Genomic DNA, 16878 nt, shown 5'->3' with positions numbered 1-16878 from the left:
CAGTGACTGAAGATTGTTACCTGTTTGTTGGCTGCAACTTCAGTGCTTGAGCCAAGACCCTGGACTCTTGTGCTCCCTGAAACCTGAACATCGGCTTTAGACTTTGACTCAACTTTGTATCTTGTAAACTCGACCTGAGATTGTGTATGTATACTCTGCTTGTATTTGGGGGTTGAGGTTTTGACAGCCATCCTAGGAGTCCCCACCCCCTGACATCAGCCAGAGTGTTAATGTTCTAAGGGAGATGTGAAGGGGAAAAGTCCTCCATCCCCTCTCCGTTGGTACAAAAGTGCTTTGTCTGATGTCAGCTAGAACCCCACAAACAAGGTAGGTGACATGTCACAGCTGGGGTAGGCCTAACGTGTGTGTGTGGGGGGGGGGGGGTGACAGGGGACTGCATAATGGCAGTGAAAACAGTTGCATCTGGTTCCAGTTAGGAACAGGCACAACTCCCTTCACAGCATCTAGGTTAGGAAAAAACCAAATCCTGACCCAACCTAGCTTAAAACAGCATTGCCCTGAGTTAAATTAGATCATCCACTTACACATTGAAATAAGTCATCAGTATAGATGCACCCCTGCCCAACACAGGAAATAGTAAAAAATGTGGAATAGCAACCCACATTTGGAAGGTGACACAATTGTTTGGACCAATTAGAGCAAATCCTCTCAATCAATAAGAACTTAGTTAAGTCAACAATTATGTTAGTTCAATTGATGTAGTGGGTGTCCTCTGGATTTAGAATTTTCTATATGTTATGATAAGCCGTCATGGTGTAGTAGTTTGAAAGTTGCACTCAGATTCCAAGAGACCGTGTCTCAAGTCCTTTCCCAGCCATGGAAACTAATTAAATGACCTTGAGCAAGTTCCATTCTCTCAACCTAAGAGGAAGAGAATGGCAAACTTCACAGAATAAATATTGTCAGGAAAATTCTATAATGGTGTCACCATACATCAGAGTCAATCTGAACATACATAATAACAATACATTATGAATACTGTTGCTATTTTCAATGGAGGGATGCAGCCTTTAGCATAAGACTGAGCAGGTCAAGACCTTTCTCTGCTAGTAGGCATTTGGAGAAGAATGGGGGGAATGCACTGGTTGTGGGTGGGATTTGGGGGTGTTATGTGTATTAAAATATTTTATTTATTATGTTTTAATGTTTTAATTGTATTTTAACCATACACACACAGTACTATTGTTTTATTTTTGTATTCACCTTGTTTTAAATTGATCAGAGTATGTGATTGTCAGCTGCCTTGAATTCCCACAGGGAGAAAAGCAGGGTATAAATATAGTAAATAAATAAATAAGATTGCACTTGCTGCCTTCTGTCTTGTACAAGCAGAAATGTGAGATATCAATCAAACAATTCATCAAATAAATAAATGCACTTATAGACCACATTATTGAGAAGAAAAGGATTTTTGAGTCACTGTAAATTTATCTTGTGTGACATCTACAGAAGGGGAGCTAATGAATAGAGATGTCATAGTAAACTGCAAAGTGCAGTCTCTATTATCTAGTCTCCAAAAAAGACTGAGAAGGATGAAATTTTAAAACATCTGGTAGAAGCTCACAACATCACACATTTTACTTCCTCATTATGGCAATATAAAACTCAAAGTTGCAAAAGACTGAAAGCAATCTAGCCATGTGCAAATTAAAACAGGAAGTTTCAATGTGATCAAATTATATCTTTACTACTGGAACAGCTTATGCAGCAGCCAAAAGCCATAGATTCATAGGCAGTTGCACATATAAACAGTCAAAAGTTTAAAGCTCTATGGGATGCTTCAGTGGTAGTTTTCTCAGCATATGATTGAGGTAATCATTTGGTGAAGTATCATCTGCATCATGCAGGCAGTTGAGGATGAGAAATGAACTCTTCCTTAATGTCCCTGTATTTCTGATCAGGTTAGAGGAGTACAAAAGAAATCACAGTACTATCTTGCAGCTTGATAAGGAATTCCTGATGTGCACATTTGTTGACTGCTGTGTTTGCTTCCTTGTTTATTATTTGACCTGCTATGGATGTATTTTCCATTTATGTGGCATATAAATGACACATACCATGGCCCTTGGTATGTACAGAGGTTTGCTTCCAGGACATGTCTCCCCATGGATACATAAATCCATAGATGCTCAAGATCCATCATATACAATTGCCTAGTAAAACGGCATCCCTTATATAATATGGCTAAATTAAAAGTTGCTTTTTGGATTTTTAAAAATATTTTCAAGCTGTGATGTTGGAATTTATTGTTACAGATATTGTAGATAGGGAGGCCTGAAATCATAAATATTAAAATGATAAAATCAAATCAAAATATATTTAAGAGTAACATTCTACATTCTGAATATGAAAAGATATATGGGGAGTAAGATTTTTTTAATCTTTTGTTTTTTGAGAATTGAACCACATCTGTTTAGTTCATCAACAAATTTGATATTTAACTGTTCTTTGTTGCACTTCCTGTCCTTTCAGCTTTTATCAATGGTTTTATGGATATTGGGACAAGATGGCAAAGAGCTAATATTAGACTATCAGAAGATGAGCTCTCCTTTGAATGATCTAGTAAAATTGGACCATCAAGACTTACTTAGTTGGGCCTTCTCAGGTATAAAAAATAAGAATACTAAATGATAAAACACTAAGAAATAGCAATACAGCAATTGCCAGTTAATTCTTCCAGGAGTAGTAAAGCCTGCCTGCAATGCATCGAATTTACTTACTTGGGAGAAAGTGATGTGGAATACATGGAGGGCACCTCCATGTGCTTATCTCCATATTTAAGGATTTTTTGTCATGTCAGGAGCAACTTGAGAAATTGCAAGTCGCTTCTGATGTGAGAAAATTGGCCATCTGCAAGAACATTGCCCAGGGGAACACCTGCTGGGTGTTTTTGATGTTTTACCATCCTTGTGGAAGGCTTCTCTCATGCCCTCTCATGGGGAGCTGGAGCTGACAGAGGGAGCTCACTCACTCTCCTCTGATTTAAACTGCCGAACTGTTGGTCAACAGTCCTGCCAGCACAAGGGTTTAACCCATCGCACCACCGGGGGCTCCATATTTAAGGATGTTTGAATGAGATTGGGTGGAAAAACAGTAATTGGCCAGGAGGCAAAATAAATTACAACTTCCTTGTCAAAATTGAGCTTTACATCTTGAAAACTGTTCTGTGGGGAAAAGAATGGTTTATTTCAATGTAAAATGCTGGATGCTAAAACGCTCAGGCACATTCATTCATGGGTGCATGACATTGAATGATAGGAATATGAAAGAGTTTAAATGGTTTGGATGAAATGAATTAAATACTGTGAGAATGCAGATGGCAAAGAACATATGCAATTTTCATTTATGTAAGCACAACAACAGGTGCTGCTTACAGGGTGAATATGATGTGGATTTACTGAAAGCATAGCAGACTGTAGTGTAGCTTCTGGAAATATTTAGAAAAAGATCCTTTATTAACAGAACTGCAATATCCACATTTCGGAAATTCTCCTCTCCCACTAATTTCAGTGCTAAAGCTGATTTCCTTGAATAAGGAGCCTTTTCAAGTACCAGTAATCCTACTTTCTCTTTTTTTTTCCTTACTTAACATTACAGTGGAAAGGATACCTGATGTTGTGACTGCGCCTTCGGGGACTATGGATGATGGTGGTGGAATCAGGAGAGGAAGGAAAAACCCTCGCGAGGAGGGCTCATTGGAGGAGTTGCGCAGGAAAAGGATTAGAGAGCTCAATGGGGAATCTTCTGAGGAAGATTCAGATGGGCAGTTTGGGGAAGAAATGGATGCTGGTGAACAGGTGGTGGCTGAGGAAGTGGGCACTGAATGGGCACAGCCACCGGAGATGTCTGGGGAATTGGGGCCTATGGATACTACTGAACCTTGGGTATCTTCAGGAGCAGATCTCACTTGGGCTGCTTGGAGAAGGGAGGATGGTTCTTTAAGTGTGCATGGGGTTGAGTGTGGGCAGGATGATTGGAACTCCGACGAGCAATTAGGCACGCCTGATCCACGAGCTCTAGCTGTGTGGAGTTCTGACTCTGAGTAAGATCCGGGACACCTGCTGTTTGGGTGTGGGTGTTTGGACACCCAAGAGGAAGGGGAATAAATTGGGAATGTTTGGTCACTTCACTTTGCGTGTGGCAAGGTGTTGCTGAAGCGCCATTGGGATTTCTGTTCGTTCAAGAAGACTGGACTGGGACTTTGCTTCTGATCTGCTGTTGCCTTCGTTGCCTTGGCTCTTTGTGCCATTTCGTGGACCTGGTTTTGATGACTGCACCCTTTTGGACCCTGGACTGGAACTCGACCTTGCTTCTGCCTTCGCCCTTTGATTGATGTCTATCCACGGCTTTTGACTACTGGCCTGCCCTCCTGACCCTGCTGCTGTCTCCTGCCCTGACCCTGGATCACCCTGACGATGCCTCTTCGCCTTTTCCTAGGAGCTCCTGGCATTATCTGCATCTTTGAAGCAGTTTGCTGCGGTTCCAGTTTATTTGTCCTCAGACCAGTTTGGTGATTCTTTTGAGAACTGTCCCTTTAAATCCACAGAGCCGGCAGTTTGCAACAGAAAGGGCTTAGACCCACAGTGCCTTTTGCACCGGCTCTAAGTTTGTTTTCCTTGGCTTTGTTTTCCTGTTTGGAGTTCCGGATTTAAGCTACTAATTGTAGCTCTTGGAAGGTTTTTGGAAGGTTCCAAGTCCTTGTTTGTTTTGTCTATTTTTATAAGCCAACTCAATTTGTTTTAGAAGCTGAATTGAAGCACCTTTTTAGTTTTATCTGAATATTTGCATGGATTAATCCGGTTGGCTTGCTAAAACATACTTTTGATATATATTTTTGTTTGGACTGCTTTTAAACACTGATAGTTAAGTGTTTAAAGCCATCTTCTGTGTTTATGTTTACTTTTTGGCCTATCTCCTGAATAAACTCTGTTTTGTTCATTAATTGGCATCTGACTCTTGACACCTGAGCAATTTAAGGCGATGTTTTGCCCATTTTTCTGAATTCTCAAAGTCAGATTACAAAGCCGTCATTCTTCTGACAATATCTTCTCCTCCTGACTTCATTCTTCTTTAGGGTAACAAAACACCCTTCTCCATAAAAAGATCTTAATCCTGAATGCACTGCAAATGACCAGAATAAAAGGTATAAAATTAATAATGCAATATTTAATTCCCTAAATCCCACCTTTCCCCTGCCCCAGAATGCTCATCATAGTATGCATGAATCCCAAATAAATAATAAATGGTAGATGGAACTTCTTGGCAGCCTCCTTGAAATTCAGATTATCAGCCAAATAAACTACTCCGATAGTTTGTGGTTAATGCAAACTCATTAATTATTGAAAGAATCCAAAAAACATGAAATAGTGCTTATGATTATTAGCTATTTTTTTAATAGAAGGGAACATTCCAAGGAAAAGATTAGCTATAGAATTAATGCCTCTGAATTTTGCATAGTAAAAGGAGTGTTTTAAAAAGGGGTTTGAGAAGCAAAACTTATTTGAGGGAGGGATTTCACTGTAGACTGAATTTGACTTCCTCTTAAAAGAGAGAAAGGTTTATTTTTGGGCTTGTTATTTTTTAATGAACTGGGACACAGGAGAAGACTGTTATGATGACTATTATTAACTTCTGATACTCCCTGCTATAGAAGGTTAAGCTGTCTGCCTTCACTGTTCTCTTTCAAACAACAAAGTCAGAGGAGTGTTGTGTGTTTTCTGGGCCATATGGCTGTGTTCTCCTGACATTTTGCCTGCAAATAAAATTCTTTTCAACGTTTCCAATTGGCCTTACTTGGTATAGAGCAGTGGTTCTCAACCTGTGGCTCCCCAGGTGTTTTGGTCTACAACTGCCAGAAATCCCAGCCAGTTTACCAGATGTTAGGATTTCTGGGAGTTGAAGGCCAAAATATCTGGGGACCCACAGGTTGAGAATCACTGGTATAGAGGGATCTTTAACTGGCTTGATGATATATTTTCTTCTACCAAGATGTCTTTTTAGTATTATTTTGGGGGGGGAGGGGCTGAATAGGACCAGTTCATATCAAGACCAAAGACACTTGGATCAGCCCGATTGGGAGCTCAATACACTGGTTTAATCCAAAGTGATTTGGACTAACTCAGGTCCATTGGACAGCAGGAAACAGACAATTTGTATCTCCAGCTATAAGGAAAATAGTGCAATGGGGAGTGGAGCAAGATGTTGTTCACTGCTCTGCCTTCCAATCTGGTGCAAAAATCTTACCCACATTCTCCAACCACAGCATTTTATAGGTGAGAAGAAAGATGGGAGGTCACTGAAGCCTTTATATTTTTGCAGGTTTCTGCATTTGTTTAAATTTAACTGAAAATTGCAGAATTCTGTATCACTACGCAAGATTCTCAAAGTTCTCTGTCAATGCAACATTTTGTTCTTGTCCATTATGTCTATCTTCAATGCACATAGACCTTGGGATACCTTTAGGAACTTTTACATGGTGGCTTAAATAATAAGGATGTGTAGCATTCTCTCCCCTTTCTCTTTCCAGTTTTCCATCTTATGTCTGCATTGTGTGGGCTTATATATCCCACAAACACACACACATGTATACACAGTCTCTTTGATGGCATAAGCAGCGTACATAAATCATTAGACACTAAAGTGCAAGAGCAACAAGAATTGGTAAGACTGAGGACTCAATTGATTGTACATACTTTTAATGTATATATCATTTTGGTTTTAAAAGCAATTGTAAAAGAGGCAAAACAAAGACACCTAAAGTCGCCTGTCTTCAATTTGGCTGCACTGAAGGGACACTAAATTCCTCACACCTGAACTGGGGAAAGGGAACACTGACACAGCTTTTTTGGTTTCCCAAACCAGATCAATAGGAAATCCAAAGATTCTGGATCTTAAAACTGATTTTTGATCTGGCAACAACCTACAAGAGAAAGTGCCTTAGAGCTCTAATATCTTTGGGAGATGTTTTCTCTGTCCCACCACCTGTATCAACTTGTTGGAAACAAAAGACAGGGATATCTCAATAACAGCTCTCAGACTTGGGAACTCCCTGCTTGATCTCTGCTGGCAATTCAAAACTTTCTTATGCCATCAAACTTTTAGAAACTGGTTGAGATAGACTTTTAAAATTATGCTGTTTGTTTTGTGGTTTGCATATAGTCTTTTCACAAATGTCTGTGATTTTCACTTTTCTTTCTCCTATTACATTCTACTGACTATATATACTTCATTGGTTGACTATTGTTTTAACAGTGACAAGTATGACTCATATAATTTCAGCATCTGAATCATATAATTGCTATACACACAGTAAATTTTGATATTCTATTCCTTCGAAATATATCTTCTAGGGTGAGGCATGTTTCCTTCTTCAGACCATGCTAGTACAGGAAACAAAGTTTTTCTACAGCTGAATAAAAGGCTTGAAAGTGACTTAAACATTTAATTATAAGACACACACCTCAACTGTCCATAATTGTGATAATCAATATATTTTTAAAATAACTCATTTCCTTTCTTTTTTTTTTTGTTTAAACAACTTAGATACTTTTAAAATACACCATAATGCTATAAGCCACGGCTGTTGCAATATACATGTACGTAGTCTTAGAAAAAGTTAATGATAAATGCACATATTCTTCTTAATTCTTCGTCCCCCCTCCCCCCTGTAGGTGTGAACAAACCTGTAGAATTAATATGACACAACAACACCACTCTGCAGCAGCAGTGCATTGAAATATTTTTAAATTTAAAAAAATGCTACTTGTAAAATGCAGTTGCTGAAGAATCATTTCTTCATACAGCTTGTCAGATAAGGGATTTTCTCTAGCAGTTATGATGTTACCACTTGCTATGAACAGGTGTTTTACTGCAGAGTTGGAAGACACACTGGATTTAGAAAACACATGAAAAGTCATGCAGTAATGACAGTTCCTTGCTGGGAGACTTCAAGTAACTCATCAGAAGTACTCCCTTGAGTTATTGAAAATATAATTTTCCAAACTGTTCTGAACACCCATCACTGTCTAGACCAAGGGTGTCTCTTATACCAGCCTTTAGCAAGTCTTCCACTAAGCTACTCTGAAAAAGAACACTTACATCTACTCCATTATGCCTTCCAGTCTCTGAAAATGTGCAGAAAACCTTTGCCATGAAGTTGCTTGTTTTAAAGAATTAATAAATGGAGTAATTTTACACATATGTCGACTCAGAACTAAAACACTGCACTGAATGTAACTTACTCTTGAGTAAGTTTACTAGGATGGATTGCAGCTGGAAGGATAATGTGATTCTGAAATTGTAGCAGTGTTTGTTGGATTGGGAAATATAGGGTGGAAATGATAAGCTATTTGCTTGTCTATGTGTCTACACCACACATAGCTGCACCCCTTCCTAAAATCTGAGGACAGAAAGATGGTAGTGCACATGTTGGTAACCTCAAGATTGGACTTCTGTAATGCACTTTACATTGGACAACCTATGTACCAAATTCAGAAACTCCAATTAGTTCAAAATGCAGCAGCTAGATTGGTCACAGGAACATCCAGGAGTAAACATATTATACCTATACTAAAGTCACTCTGCTGGTTTCCAGTGAGTTTCCAGGCAAAGTACAAGGTGTTGGTTTCGATGTTTGAAGCCCTACATGATTTAGGTCTAGGTTACCAACAGGCTCGCTTTCTCCCGTGCAATTCGCACCACACACTTAGGGCCTTTCTGGAGCATCTGCTCAAACCTGCCAGAACCTAACTGGCAACTGTCACCCAGAGGCCCTTTTCACTCAGAGGACCATTCACAAACTGTGGAATGACCTGCGGGAAGAGGTTTGACAGACAGATCACACTTGAAGACCCCTTTCTTCCAACAGGCCCCATGCATCATGAAGATAATAGAGGTGTGCAAATCTTTGTTTTTAAATTGTAAGTCATATCTAATTCGTTAGTTTTGTACATACAAATAGATATTAAAACATGGAGGAGGGGGGCACCCATGCAAACACTTAAGAATCAAAACTCACCCAATACTTTTTCGTTTAAATTCTGTAATGCTTGAAAGTCCATTTTATTTTCAGTGCAAGTGAAGCAAAGCCAAAAAGGCTGCCATTCCCCTTAATTCTTAAATTAAGAAGAGATAAGCTGCCTCTCACCATAAGGAAAGGAAAGCAGCAGGGCGGAGTGAGCTGAGTGAGCTGTGAAAGAGACTGAGAGAGCACAGAATTTGAGGAAATGTAGTTTGGGAAGGTGAGGAGCCCTATTGCATAGAATTCAAAAAGAACCTGCCCTAAACTATATTTCCAAGAATTTTGTTCAGTATCAGAAAGTCCCAATTAGGATAGGGGAGAGATCTGTTGGAGGAGAGGTAATTTCAAGTAACTTGTTATTTTCAATGTGTTACTTCCTAGTGCTGGGGAATAAAAATATAAAACCACCTCCTTCCCAGTCCCTTGGGAATACAGAAATGTATTTTATAAAAACAGCATATTATATTGATTATAGTACAAAACCATAATTAATATATGTCATGAAATGTTTATGTTTCAAAACCTTAACGAAATTGAGCTCGTACTCTGATTCAATAACTGAGGCAACCTGGTTCAGAAAATGCATTTGTATATTCAAAAATGCACTGAATTCTCAATAACAGAGAATGAATTTATTCAGTAATGTATCAATAATGCATATGTTATTCCATGTATATTGCTATATGACTGGCTAGGCATTGCATTGATGCACTGAATATGATTTCTGTGAATCTTTCCAATCTGGTGTGTATGCTTTGCTGTTCTCTAATAGTAAATTGGCTTACAACACATGCCTTATTTCAGTAATCTAAAAGAAGGAAGAAGTAAGAAGTTGTAGAAAGGCTACTAGAAACAAAAATATATGATATAGAAGACTGGAATATATGGAACTACATGAATTGGTAATTGTTTATGTTGCTATAAAGATAGGGTATATAGAGATGGTTTTTATAAAATGCATTTACAGAGCTTAGAATGGAGCTGTTATTGTAATCTGGAAAGGTAAAAACCACTGAGTAACTTGTAATAAAGAAAGGTATTGTTATAGTTACACCTGTGTCATTGAAAATGCAGAAAAATGTTCTCTGATTCATCTTTGTGCCCAGTTCAGAAAAATACAAAAGACATAATAGAGAAATCTTTACTAGCCGCAGCATGAGGCAGCCATCCATGTCACTCTTCCTTCTCCCTCGCTATTGCCCAGATAAGTCAACACACAGAGGGAAGGAAAAAAGTGAAGAGAAGACAAGAACCTGCTCCAGTTCCATTGAATAGTAGGAAACTACAGTAAAGTTTTGCTTATCCGACCCTCGCTTATCCAACATTCTGGATTATCCAACGCAGTCAGCCTCCCGCCCGGATCCACAGTTGTTTCTCTAGGCAGCAAGGACTAAATTTCTTATGGATTTAACTTCCAACAATGTTGTTACTGTAAGTTCATTTTATGCAATTCTATCTCTATTTGAAGTCAATTTGTTAGTAGCCAATATTTTTGTAGTCAATATTTTCAATACATTGTGATGTTTTGGTGCTAAATTCGTAAATACAGTAATTACTACATAATGTTACCATGTATTGAACTACTTTTTCTGTCGATTTGTTGTAAAACATGATGTTTTGATGCTTAATTTGAAAAATCATAATGTAATTTAACATTTAAAAGGCTTTTCCTTGATCCCTCCTTATTATCCAAAATTTTAGCCTATCCAACATTCTGCCGGTCCGTTTATGTTGGATACATGAGACTCTACTGTATAGCCATAATTGTTATAGCAAAAGAGTAATTGCACTTCAGTTAATTATTCCAAAAAGAAAGGAACATTAAAAATAAGATGAAATGAGTTAATTACTAGCTTTGAAATACTTCCATGGCTGCATTTACACTGGTTGTACCTTGTAATTCATTACAAACACAGAGACTGAAATCTGACAGTGGCACTTCCCAGAGAACTATACTCCCACCCCTGACAACATTGTCCAGTGCAGAATAGGATGGAAAAGGCCTGCCACTTGTAAGTTTTGGATATACAGTAGAGTCTCACTTATCCAACATAAACGGGCCGACAGAATGTTGGATAAGCGAATATGTTGGATAATAAGGAGGCATTAAGGAAAAGCCTATTAAACATTAAATTAGGTTATGGTTTTATAAATTAAGCACCAAGACATCATGTTATACAACAAATTTGACAGAAAAAGTAGTTCAATATGCAGTAATGCTATGTAGTAATTACTGTATTTACAAATTTAGCACCAAAATATCATGATATATTGAAAACATTGACTACAAAAATGCGTTGGATAATCCAGAATGTTGGATAAGCGAGACTCTACTGTAGTTCATAAAAAGATGAGCATGTATTACCAGGCTTATCATTCACTCTGTTGGCTATCTTCGCTTTTTCTTCTTTTTCTTTTAAACAGATTTATACCCTTTTAGATATCAAAATACACTGATATGTAAAAATAAACTAAGAGTCATCTACAGGATTATCATTTACCAGCTAGAGGCCTTTTGGTTCTTTATATACTGCTTCTTTCCATGACTAACAGTCATTTAGATCTTTCTTTGCTATTTTTTTGCTTTATTGTTAAAATGTTATAGTGTCTAGTGAACTTGTTTTAGAGACATTTTATAAGCATAAAGATTAGAACAAATAAAATTAGTATATCAACTATGTGGGAAAACCAGCATGGTATAGTGGCTGGAATGTTGCACTACAACAACAGAAAAAGGTAAAGGTGCACTACTACAACAGAAACCAGGGTTCAAATACACGTTCAGCCATGAAAATGTTGACACAATCTTTCAGCCTCAGAAGAAACTCCTTCTGAAAATTTTTTGCAGGACAATCCTGTGAAAAGCATGTCTCAAGATCATCATATGTTAAACAACTAGAAGGCACTCATAAAGTGCACACAACACTCAACTGGGGAATTCTTTTATTTAATGATCTAAGGGCCCTTCCACACAGCCATATAACCCTGAATATCAAGACAGAAAATCCCACAATATCTGTTTTGAACTGGGTTATCTGAGTCCACACTGCCATATATTCCAGTTCAAAGAAGATAATGTTTAATTTTATTTAGCTGTGTAAAAGGGACTTTAGTGTCATACTATGCTTGATGAAAAACAAGTTCATTTTTCTTCTGTCATGAAAATCATGAAGACCACCTTCCTGGAAGATCTTGAATCAGTTGCTTTCTCTCAGTTTAAACTGGCCTATAGGTTTGTGGTGAGGATAAAAATTGAGAGAACCAGCCATAGTTGTTGATTCTGCTGCTTTTTTTTCAGATTCACAACATTTTATTTCTGCTAGTTCACATCCACTTCCACCATAAGGGGCAAGGAATCTTCTTTTATATCACACACCTACAATTCAGTCCTGATTTATACCTACAGTGTTTTTGTTTTGCTTTACCCCTACAGGCTGAAATTATCAGGTTGGCATGTTGGGCCATTTTTTTTTAATTGCTACTCCAAATACAAGTGATGAGTTTTTTCTGCACTTGTAGTAGTACAACCTGCCTCTCTGGCAGCTTGAAATCGCCCCCTTCCATGTTTTACATATGGCTCTCCCCTCTTGGCACACTGTTCTTAACAGCTGCAACAAGGTCTTAGGAATCTGTCTGCAGAAAGAGCTATAGCAACAGCAAAAGGATGCATTCCTACAAAAGACCGGATGGATACACATATTGTAATGCTGTCTGTCAGTCAATCCCCCAGCTCCTCTGCCCTAAAGGCACAAGTCCAAGTGACTTCCAGAAGGCAGACGGCCATTTCAGCAGATGGGTTGGAGGCTGAAGCCAAACAACTACGTCTGTACATCAGGCATGGGCAATGTGGGCATGATTCCTAGAATGTGATTATTGCTGTTCATCTTTGCTTAGCAAGCTAGGGGTCAGGTAGTATGTCATTCCTAATTAAGGTTTGGGTTAGCTCCTTCACTTAAGGAATATAAATATTAACATCAGACATCCATATCCACAGATTCCACCATCCATAGCTTGGAATCATCAAAAGACATTCTAAAAAGCAAAACTTGGTTTTGCCTTTTCAAATAAGCGACAGCATTCTACTATGCCATTGTATATAATGGGACTATTTTAAATGTATTATGAATGATGTTCTATTTTTAAAATTGTAGAGATACTTATATAAATGTATATGCCAAGGGAAGAAACCTAGATTCAAATGTAAAACTCTCCAAGATGATAAACAAAAGAAAGGCTAAGGAATTTTCAAGTATGATGAAAAAAATCTTGCTTCTCATTTTTAGTATATAATGGAGCTTCAACACCCACAGATTTTGGTATTCAAAAAAGGTCCTGGAACCAAACCCAGTATATACCAAGGGCTCGCTGTACATTTTAGGAAAAAATGTCATGAAATTAGTCTGAATTATATAGAAAAAAAGATGCTTTGAGTCCCATCCCAGGAGAGAAACAGAATAAAAATAAAATAAAAGATTTATTGACTTATTTTAAACATTACTAATTATGTCTGATATACATTATAACTGAATTAACATAACTTTTAAAACTTAACATAATAATTTAATTAACATAACTAATATCAAAGCATTGATTTTGGTCTTTGGTCTATTCCAGTATTTTGTTCCCAAATATGCCTATAGGAAGACGTGCTCCCCCAACAGTTTCCTATGCACATAGCAATATGGCATCTGTTCAGTGTGCTCAGTCATACATAGACATTGTGGCTAGCAACTCTCTTTAGTGAATAGGTCTATTTCTCTTTCAAAACCATACAGTTTGGAAGCCCTTATTACTGAAGAGGATGAGCTTTTATAAACATAAATTTTATAAGAATAAAGTCTACGAACCTAGCAGTTCGAAAACATGCAAATGTGAGTAGATCAATAGGTACTGCTCCAGCCAGAAGGTAATGGTGCTCCATGCAGTCATGCCAGCCACATGACCTTGGAGGTGTCTACGGACAAGGACAACACCAGCTCTTCGGCTTAGAAATGGAGATGAGAACCAACCCCCAGAGTCGGACACAACTAGACTTAATGTCAGGGGAAAACCTTTACCTTTACCTTTTTAAAGTTTTTAGAATGGGTCAAAAAGAGTGGAAGAGGGAGTGAAAGAGTTGGGAAAAGATAGCATTGCCAGGCACAGTAGGAGAAAAGTGTGTGAAAGAGGAAGAAAGATCATGATGACATGGAGGAGAGAGATGGGAGGGTGAAGCACAAGAAGGGGGGAAGTGCAAGATAATTGGTTTGAAAAACAGGATTGTTTTGGAACAGAGGAACAGAAAGGAGCCAAAGTGAAGGACAGAAGCTGGGAGAAGTGCAAAGAAGGAAAAGGGAGAGAGGTTTGATTTCATGTATGTGCATGTTTTCTCTAATTTACTCTATAAAACCCATGCTACAGATCAGTCTGGTGTGGTGCTCTTCTGTTGCACACTCCTTAGTTATTCTGTAGATTAAAGCTATTGCATTTTAAATCTCCTCCTCTCTAATGACTGATTGGAATATAGATACTAGGGATTTTGGGGAGGACCTAGCCTCAACATTACAACTTATGATAACAATTCCACCAGTTTAACTTAATGCTATGGAGATAATTTCAATTTATCCTGAATCTCCCACCACTCAACCTGAGTCAGGGAACTTGAGTACTAGTTAGGGATATAATTTTCACTAATTTTCTTCCTGCAGCAAGGCTGTTTTTGAAAACCTGAGTTGAAATATACTTTCCTGTGCAATAAATTCTGTTTTTTAAATGATTGTGGACTTACAAAATTCACATTTATTTTATTTATTTATTTACAGTATTTTTATTCTGCCCTTCTCACCCTGAAGGGGACTCAGGGCGGATCACATTGTACACATATAAGGCAAACATTCAGTGCCATCTAACATAGAACAGAGACAGAGACAGATGCAGAGGCAATTTAAACCTTCTCCAGCTTCCAGCTTCCTGAGGGTATGCTTGATTCCTGCCACAGGGGGAGCAGCTGCTTCATCATCCACTGCGACAGCACTTCCTCATTCCAACAGCGGCTGGGTGATTTTTATGGTGTCATAAATTAGCCTCCCCACATATACATGGTACCTAAATTTCCTACTTGATAGATGCAACTATGTTTCGGGTTGCTTAGGTCAGCAACGAGCAGGGGATATATTTTATTTTTAATTGTCAGGTGCTTGCCCCAACACGGACTGGCCTTGAACTCATGACCTCTTGGTCAGAGTGATTTATTGCAGCTGGCTGCTAACCAGCCTGTGCCACAGCCCAGCATTTAGTGGATTTCTATAGAAAAAGCATTTTCTGCAAAGGAAACAGTTTTTCCATATGCAAAATTTACACAGGTGCAGAAAATAAATCCTGAACAATGGAGATTATTATTGGGTAATTATTTCTCCTCAGAATTTTTCAACATGACTATTGTTCAAATATTTTCACATACAATGTTTTTCCTAACCCTAGTTATAGTAAATCCATTTTTTCCACAGAATAGATATCAACAGGCACATACATTACTTTTTTACATTCCTGATATGCTAGAAAATACCTGCATTGGATTTTCTACTGTGTTTTTACTCAAGCATCTACTCGAATGGCTGTTATGCTGCTTTATAACAGTTTTGAAAAGAATTTTAATAAATAACCTGAAGCTACATCTGTGACAAAATGAAGCAGATGTATGTTTGAAGATATTGGGAAACTGTTAAGATGACCAGCATGTAGCTTTGAATTGATTGCTGATTTTCCAAGTACTTCAGAATGCAAGATCAATAAGCATAAGCCCGTAGTTTTACGCCTATCTGGTTGCAAGCACAGCATATTTCCTGGTAGAAATATTAGACCTTGTTGAGTCAAAGCCTATCAAAGTCAATAGAAATATTTTCACTGACTTTCAAGGCCAGGTTGTTCTAACCTCTGCAGTCTGAGCAATCTTCATGTGCAACTATTATCAAACCGGAATCAAATTGTCCTGTTTTTGCTGTATGAGTCCCTCTACCATCAGAGAGACTATGACAGAAAATCAAATGGAAAAGAACTCCACTTTCATACCTGTCACTCTAAGCAGACAGATAAAAAGGGAACAGTCAGGAGTGGGCATTTATGTGGAATACACACTGATAAAAAGTAGTACTTGGTTTAAATTTGGTATTTTTTTGGAAAAGAAAATTATTTGTAAGTTTAAAATGGTGTGGGATTTTCTCACACCTATACTGTGCACACCACACTGTTGTCATCATCTTTGGTTGAAATTAAACCTAGGGGAGAAAAACTGCCACATTTGCATTCAGTTTCCTTGTATTGGGATCTTATGTGTGTGTGGGGGGGGAGATAGTCTTGGGAGTGGGGCATTTGGGGGATGGCTTCAGGCCACAAAAATGTGGTACATGTGGTCTGTGGACAGCACTTTCTCCATCCTGGTTTAAACAGTTTTACAAAATGTATTTGAAAACTAGCCTAAAGTATTTTACATCAGTGGTAGGAAATAGGCATTCTCTTAGTTTTTGCTATATAGGTCCTCATGTACATAGATTACCTTAGTGCAGTGGTTCTCAACCTGTGGGTCCCCAGGTGTTTTGGCCTACAACTCCCAGAAATCCCAGCCAGTTTACCAGCTGTTAGGATTTCTGGGAATTGAAGGCCAAAACTTCTGGGGACCACTGCCTTAGTGGAACTACAATCCCAAAACTGCTCCTAAAATTCTCATACACTTCATGTCATTTTCTTCAAGTATGACCCTTCCCTGCCACAAAATCAGTGCTGCTTGTCCACATATATTCCCTACTTTCTTCCTATAAATAGTGTTGTCAACTGTGAAACTTATTACTGTATATGCATGTATG

Source organism: Anolis carolinensis, chromosome 1 (assembly GCF_035594765.1).
Source record: "Anolis carolinensis isolate JA03-04 chromosome 1, rAnoCar3.1.pri, whole genome shotgun sequence".
NCBI lineage: Eukaryota > Metazoa > Chordata > Lepidosauria > Squamata > Dactyloidae > Anolis > Anolis carolinensis.
The sequence above is the reverse complement of the archived record's forward strand: the minus strand, read 5'-3'. Positions refer to the sequence as shown.